This window comes from Salvia miltiorrhiza, chromosome 5 (assembly GCF_028751815.1).
Source record: "Salvia miltiorrhiza cultivar Shanhuang (shh) chromosome 5, IMPLAD_Smil_shh, whole genome shotgun sequence".
Classification (NCBI taxonomy): domain Eukaryota; kingdom Viridiplantae; phylum Streptophyta; class Magnoliopsida; order Lamiales; family Lamiaceae; genus Salvia; species Salvia miltiorrhiza.
Window position 1 is genome coordinate 34,102,979 of NC_080391.1, and position 8,655 is coordinate 34,111,633.

An 8,655-nucleotide genomic window follows, 5' to 3' on the forward strand; every position below is an offset into this window, starting at 1 on the left:
TAGTCATCTTCCAGCAGAAGCGAGCTCGCTCGAGTATGCTCCTTTCTCGGCGGGACATGAGCAACATTAAAATTTCCTTTGCCATCAGGTATCCACGCGTCTAAGCTAACCCGAATTCTCTTGCCATCTCCCAATCGCCAAGCAATTCCAGATTCCAATAGATCTCGACCTACTAGTAAGCTAGTTCAAGCAAAGAAGGATTATCGGCTTTACTAGTAAGCAAAATATCGGATCTCGGAAAATACTGAACTTTTAAAGAACAGGCTAAGAGAGAATCTTCATTTTGGGTTATACGCCAAACTTGCTTTGCCAACATAGCTTAGTTGATACAGCGAATATCCCGAAAACCAAGTCCCCCATCGTCTTTAGCCATACAAAGAGTCTTCCAACTTTTCCAATGAATCCGCCTTTCATCATTTTTTCGTCCTAAAAAAAAACTCGCCGCCACACTATTCAATCTTTAACAAATCTGTTCCGAAATAGGAAAACAACTCATAAGATACGTGATTTATGCTTAATTGTTCTAATTTTAGGGGTTTGTATGAGCTTATTTTAAAGATAATCTTCTGGAAATTGGTGCATTTTATATGTTGTTTTATGCTTTGTAGGAGATTTAGGTTTTATAGATGGAAGAGTGCAATTTTGGAGATTTTGGGATTAAGAATGGCGTTTTTAGGCACACTTTGTAGAGCAGAGCAGAGCTGAATTGCAGAGTCAAAACCGAAATCAACAAGAGCTGAACTTCCCTAGAGAAGTCCGCTGCCAGAGCAGAGAAGTTCTATGCCAGAGCAGAGAAGTCCTATGCCAGAGCAGAGAAGTGCGCCAGAGCATAGACGCTCGCCAGAGCAGAGCTGCGAAGATAGCGCTGAAGCGGACCAGAGCCGACCTTTCCAGAGCAGAGTTATTCCCGCCAGAGCTGCGATTGTTGGCCAAAGAAGGAGTGTTTTCCATGGCGCGCATCCAGCTGGAGTTGCCTTATCTTGCACGATTTTATTGCCTTTAGAGTTCTACTTTGCAAGGCAACTTCCATGGTGATCAAGAGGAAATTGAGGTCTATAAATAGGGTTTTGTTTTTATTGTAAAAACACAACTTTATGCCCTAGTTTTAGACGCCATCTTTGTGATCTGTTGGCATCCGAAGCTTAGGATTTACTTGCTTTCTTAGTGCTTTCATAGTTGTCGATTTTCATTGTTTTTAGTTAGGTTTCAATTTAGTTTTGTTTAGCTTTTATTCTTGGATTGTGATTGCGTGACACAATTACACGTTCAAGACGTTTACGGTATTTTCGTATTTCAATTCAATTTATTTTGTTTAATCATGTTTACGTTTTTCATTCGTGTTTATGCTTTCTTTTCAATCATGCAATTTAAATTATGCACTTTAGTTTCACGCTTAGATTAGTTAGTTTTAATTTATAAGTATTTAATTTTCTTAAGTTAGATTTAATTTAAGTTATTTAAAATCTTGCCTAGGTTAAGTTTAAGTTTAAATTCAAGTTTTAGTTTAAATCTTCTTTTTATTGTTTTTCTTACGATACTACTAGAAGCCCTTTAAGACTTTCCTTGTGAGATCGACTTGGGTTAACTTACACGTTACAATAGATCTCGTACTATTGCGAGTCAATCTAGAGTAGTGTTTAGGTTGAGTCAAATTTTGGCGCCGTTGCCGGGGAAAGTTTTAGGCGTTTTAGTTATGTCGTTTTTTTTACTTGCTTTATTTAATTTCCAGTTTTTCTCGTTTTTGTTTTTACGTTTCTTCCACTCGGTGCGTTTAATCCGTTTGTTTAGTGTTGTGCATGCAGGGACGCCGTAGTCTTAAAGGCAAACTTGTGTCCCCGTTGCATAGTACGAGCGAAGGGATTTTCAGGAAGTATAGCTGCAAGGGAGTCTTCGCTGAAGACAGCGCTGCCAGCTCTGTCAAGTCCAGCTCTGACTCTGAACCTGAAGATCCAGAGCAGACCGTAGGAGATGAGGAACTAGATTCGCCAGCTAGCTCTGACTCTGAGTCTTCAGAGCAGCCAACGAAGGAGGACGCCAGCTCTGCCGATACAGAGCAGAATACAGACACGGCAGAGCACGAAGTAGAAAAGAAGGAGGAAGCCGCCGGCTCTGAATCTGACCAAGCAGAGCAGAATACATACGAGGAGAAAGAAGTCATGGCGCAGAACATGGAATACATGGGAGACTTCACCAGGCCGATGATCGGAGATACCAACACGTCGGCAATCGTGCTCCCCACTGCTGTGAGAAACTACAATCTCAAACCCAATGATTCGAATTTGCTGCCGGTGTTCCACGGGAAGCGAAGCGAGGATGCTCTGCAATTCATCCGAGATTTTTGCACACAAGTGCAAACAATTCCCTTGCTTAATCTCACGGAGGACCAACTCAAGCTCAAGTGCTTCCCCTATGCACTTAAAGACCGGGCGAGGACGTGGATGCTATCTCTGCCGCCCAACTCTATCACTACATGGGGAGATGCTTGTGAAAAATTCATGCTGAAATACTACCCAAGCCACAAGACACAGGAGCTGAGAACAAAAATAATGGAGTTCACTCAAGGAGCGAACGAGCCTTTGCATGAAACTTGGGAGAGATATGAAGAACTCCTCCGTCAATGCCCTCAACATCAATTTACTAATGTTATGTTGATGCAGTTCTTCTACGATGGGTTAGTGCAAACTGCCCAATTTATGGTGGATAGCACGGCAGGAGGTAACATAGCTCGGAAGACGACATCTGAGTTAAAAGGGATTTTCAAAACTTTAGCCGAGAGCTCCCAACAAAAATCCGTCCGTGGAAGAAGAGTTGAAGCCAGCGCGGTGACGAACCAATTTGAGATACAGCAGCAATTGGCTTCAATCATGCGGGATGTACAACAGTTGAAGATGGGCAAGATGGATACACCTTCCGTTCCGGTGCAGAATTCAGCTCTGCAAAATGCAGAGCTACCAATGTCAGCTCTGCCGAACCCAACTATGCAGAATATGGAGCCTTGTGGTATATGTGGAGATTTCAGCCATGGAGCTAATGAGTGCCATAGAATGGGAGAGTTTACTCCGGAAGGACAAGCTGAGGTCTATGCGGCACAAGGATTTCAAAGCTACAATCAAGGGCCAAGCAGACCATATGGGCAGAACATGAATCAAGGTCAACAGAATGTCAATGGAGGATGGAGAAGTCAGCCGAATGGTGGATGGGGAAATCAAAATTTTGGGGGGAATCAATACCGTCGACCACCCCAAATGGGCTACCAACAACAACCACAATACTTCCCTCCGCAGCAAGGCTCCTCTCAACCATATAGACCGCAATACCAACACCAACAATCAGCCCCGCAGCAGAGTGCACAGCCCATGCCACCACAGAAAACATCGCTAGAGGATACCTTGCAAGCTTTCATGGAGATTAGTAAGCAAAATATGGAGATGACTAAGCAGAATATGGAGTCCGAAACATCTATCATAAAAAGGCTTGAAACAATTGTCGGCCAACTTTCCGGTACTTTAAATCAAGTCCAACAACAACAGTAGCCCGAAAAGTTTCATGGCCAACCTGCTCACCCGCATCAAGCTCTAGCTGTAACTGTTCTTTGCAATGGTAAGATGGTGGATAACAAAGTGGAAGTGCCAGCGCTGCCTAGATCAGCCCTGCCGAGATCAGCGCTGCCGAATCCAGCTCCGCCAATGTCAGCGCTGCCGAGCTCTACCTTCACCAGAACAGAGCTGCCGAGCTCTGCCCAGCCCAGAGCAGAGCTGCCGAGCTCTGCCCAGTCCAGACCAGAGCTGCCGAGATCAGCTCTGACCAGCCCAGCCAATGGAGAGAAGGCAGATCAACAAAAAGACGGAGTGATGGAGGAAGAAAAGGAGAATAAACTTCACAAGTCTACCACACCTTATCGACCTCCGATCCCTTTTCCGAGCAGATTGAAGAATGAAAAGCTGGATAAACAGTTCGCCGACTTCTACAACATGCTCGCCAAGGTGAACGTGAATCTTTCTCTCCTTGATGTGATCAGAAAACTCCCGGCGTATGTGAAGTTTTTCAAGGAGTTGGTCTCCAACAAGAGAAAGTTCGGGGACAATGAGAAGATTCTAGTCTCGGAAGTAGCAACCTCAATCATGCAGCAATCCTTACCACCAAAGCAGCGCGATCCAGGTAGCTTTGTGATTAATATTGCTTTGAGAAATGGTAAGGAAGCCACGGGTATGTTAGATCTGGGAGCGGGAATTAATTTGATGCCTTACTCTATTTTTCAACAATTAGAGTTAGGTAATTTGAAATCCACTCGCATGTGTCTACAACTCGCTGATAGATCCGTTAGGTACCCCCGTGGGATAGTAGAGGATATTCTGGTTAGAGTCGGGGGTTTGATTGTGCCCGTTGATTTCGTAGTGCTTGAGATTGGGGATGTGCATGAGAATGGTAGAGACCACACTCTGCTATTAGGAAGACCCTTTATGGCGACCACCAACACTTTGATTGATGTTAAACATGGAACTATTAAAATGACGGCGTTAGGGGAGTCGGTGTCTTTCTCGGTGCACGAAAATCGCGCAATGCCTTCTACAAATTTCATAAATGAATGTTCATATATAGATGCTATTAATGGCTTTGTTGAGAAGGTATTTATACAGGAACAAGAGTATATGGAAGTTTGCGCTGGATCGGCCGACATGGAGGAATTAGCTAGGGAAGCTGAAGAGTTCAGCGCTGCCCAGCCAGCTCTGCCACCCCTCAGCGCTGACCAGTCATCTCTGCTGAGCTCCACACCCTTCAGCGCTGACCAGTCAGCTCTACCGAGCTCCGCACCCTTCAGCGCTGCCCAATCCGCTCTGCCGAGCTCAGCGCCCTTCAGCGCTGCCCAGCCAGCTCTGCCGAGCTCAGCACCCTTCAGCGCTACCCAGCCCGCTCTGCCGAGCTCAGCACCCTTCAGCGCTGCCCAACCCGCTCTGTCAAGCTCAGCGCTGTCCAGCCATACCGAGCTGCCATTTGATGAACAGATGGAAACCAAGAGGTAAGCGCTGGAACTGAAGGAACTCCATGCCAATCTCAAGTATGTATTTTTAGAAGCAGGTGAGGAGAAGCTAGTGATCATCTCTTCCACGCTGACTTGGGAGCAAGAGGCAGCGTTGCTCAAGGTATTGAAGAGAAACAAGGCCGCGTTGAGATGGAGTCTAGCAGACATACGTGGCATAAGTCCAGCCACATGCATGCACAAAATCAACCTAGAGGAGGGAGCAGCACCCAAGCGAGACACCCAGCGACGATTGAATCCTATTCTAATGGATGTCGTGCGCAAGGAGATCCTTAAGCTGTTGGCCGAAGGGATCATCTACTCTGTCGCCGATAGTGAGTGGGTGAGCCCAGTGCATGTCGTGCCAAAGAAAGGAGGGATGACGGTTGTGCGCAATGACAAAATGGAGTTGGTACCGACTCGGCCTACGACGGGGTGGCGAATGTGCGTTGACTATAGAAAACTCAATGCCGTCACCAAAAAGGATCACTTCCCTCTCCCTTTTTTTGATCAAATGTTAGATCGTTTAGCTGGGCATGATTTTTATTGTTTTCTTGATGGTTTGTCAGGATATTACCAGATCGCGATCGCACCGGAAGATCAACTCAAGACTGCCTTCACCACTCATTTTGGGACATTTGCATGGAAGAGGATGCCGTTCGGGTTGTGCAATGCACCCGGGACGTTTCAACGATGCATGAAGTCCATATTCTCTGAAATGATTGGTAAATTCGTGGAGGTTTTTATGGATGATTTTTCGGTTTTTGGGCAGTCTTTTCATGATTGTTTGAATAAGATTGATGTAGTGTTACAAAGGTGCATTGAAAGTGGCCTAACCTTGAGTTGGGAAAAAAGTCATTTTATGGTTACACGGGTTATTGTCTTGGGTCATGTGGTGTCTAAGCATGGATTAGAGGTCGACAGAGCTAAGGTGGAGGTAATTCAAAAGTTGCCACCCCCTATTGATGTTAAAGGAATTAGGAGTTTCTTAGGTCACGCCGGTTTTTACCGGCGTTTCATTAAAGATTTCTCTAAAATTAGCCAACCTCTATGTAAACTGCTAGCCCAGGACGTACCTTTTAATTTTGATGACTCTTGCATGTATGCCTTTGAAACATTAAAACTAAAGTTGAGCTCTGCACCGGTTGTGATTGCACCTGACTGGTCTTTACGCTTTGAAATCATGTGTGATGCGTCTAACTCTGCCGTAGGAGCTGTGTTAGGTCAGCGTGTGGATAGGATGTTACGTGTGATTTACTATGCTAGTTTAACTTTGAACAGTGCACAAGTAAATTACACCACTACTGAAAAAGAGATGCTTGCTGTGGTCTTTGCCTTAGATAAATTTCGTGCCTACATCATTGGGTCTAAGGTTATTGTCCATAGTGACCATGCTGCGCTGCGATATTTGATGACTAAACCTCAAGCTAAAGCTCGTCTAATCCGTTGGGTTTTATTGTTACAAGAATTTGATGTAGAGATCAGGGATAGGAAAGGGAGCGAGAACCATGTAGCTGACCACCTTTCACGCTTGGATAATCATATGATAGAGTCGAGTCTTAATTGCATCCCGGAATCCTTCCCTTTTGAACATACATATGCATTAACCTTTGTCAAGTGCAGCACTGCAGAGTCCAGTTTTACCGAGCTCACCCCTTCTCGGCACGTCTGATGCGTCTTCGACTTTTGGGCCATTTGGCCCTATTTTTCTCTTTCTTTTGTTTTGTTTGAGTCGTCTAGGGGAGAAAATAGGTATTCAGGAGGAGGAAGCTCGGAAAAGGGCATATGCACGAAATATGGTCAGAATGGGCATTACGAGAACAAAACTATCCAACCTTCCAGAAGTGAAACTTACCAGGAAGAGAGCTCGGTGAAGTACCCCTCAGAAGCATTCGAGGCGCGGGAATCTCCGAAGTGTACCACCTGGTGTAAGGCTAACCGAAGGAAGCAGTTGGTAAGGCCATAACAGCAGTCATAGTCAGCACAGATGAACTATATATGAACCAGGAAGAGAGCTCGACGAAGTACCCCTCAGAACCATTCGAGGTGCGGGAACGTTCGAAGTGTACCACCTGGTATGAGGCCAACCGAAGAAAGAAGCTAGTATGACCATTCCCGTCAACAGCAGTCAGCAGCTGGAGCTATATATGGAAAGACGTGTGGAGGAGATTGGCCGAAAGATTCTGGTGAATTATAGCAATGGAAGGATCTGGAAGAGTGTGGAATCAACCCCAAATCCGCTGGAGATCCATTAGATATCAAATCAAATCAAGGATCAAGCTAAATATGGAAGGAAATAATCTGCCAGATTTGGTCTGTCGGCTAGGGTTTACCGAACTGCTATATAAACCTCAGCATGTGTGGCTGGCAGAGGGTAGTCTTGCGAATTTGACAGCAGTTTTAGGGGGATGAACAAATTTTTACACTTATACATCAGTTTTTAGTGCTCTTCTAGGCTTAGACTTTTGTTAGTTCACCAAGAAAACAATTTACTTTTAGTTCTTTTATATTTTTCGCACCAAATAATTTAGTTGTTTTTCGTATTTCAATTCCGTTGTGACGAACAAAGCCAAGGTTGTTGCCTTAGGTATTTTTATATCAAGTATTTCAAATTTCCTTTCATTCATGTGTTTATTTTATTTCGCATTTATGTTTTCCATTATGTGTGAGTAGTTCCTTTGGTGAGGTTTAAGGGGTGGAAATAATTGTTGTCAATATGTAAACATTTGTGAGGCATTTGTTCTTTCGGTTGAGTCTCGTGGTTCCAGACGGATCTGTGCCAAACCATGGACAGTAGGGGCCTAACGGGTGATCTCCGTTCGGTAAAAAACTGTCCGTGTCAAGCAAAGGCCAAGGCATACCAGGGCGTGATAACCGGTATACCCAAGACCGAGTAGCTGAGCAGCGTCAACAAAAGGCGTTGTAGATCCGGAAGGTGGGGAAAGGATTGATGGGATACACTGTCCTTCCTCAGTCTTGGGCTTCTCTAGAGACTATCCATCAACTGTGACGAGGCATAAAGCCATGGTTATCAAACGAGGAAAGCAATCTCGGCGCCGTAGCATGTCTATGACTGGTCGGCTGACAAAGCTGAAAATGGTTGTGTCCAGGAGGCATGTGTCACTCAAAGTGCGGAGTTGGGGACCTCGGGAGAGAAGGTTGGTGAGGGTCATACTTGGTGAGTAACGGGTATGACTACTATCTAAGGAGGAGTGAAGCACTGCCTTGTGACCGGGGAATGTGTGACCTTCGGACCAAGTGACTACAATGGACTCAACCATCCTAAGTGTGAAGTATAACCTCTTGAAACGCCCCAATGTCTTTGGGCCACGCCTTGAGTTTATACGGATCATGGACGGATCATCAGTATGCCTATGACCGAAATAAATATTGACAATAGTTATGACCTAACCGAAAACCTTACCCCTTGTTATATTTGTTCTTTGTTTAAGTTTACTTGTGCAGATAAATAGGTTGAGACCGTGACAACTTAATTTGTGCACCCGAAGAGTAAAGTAGTTCCTTACTCTCCGTGGGATCGACCCTATACTTGCTACTAAGACTGTTCTTTGGTTGCGAGCAATATGAGCGTGTACTGTCCGTCTGGGGCAACACAAATTAAATTTGATACCGCGCAT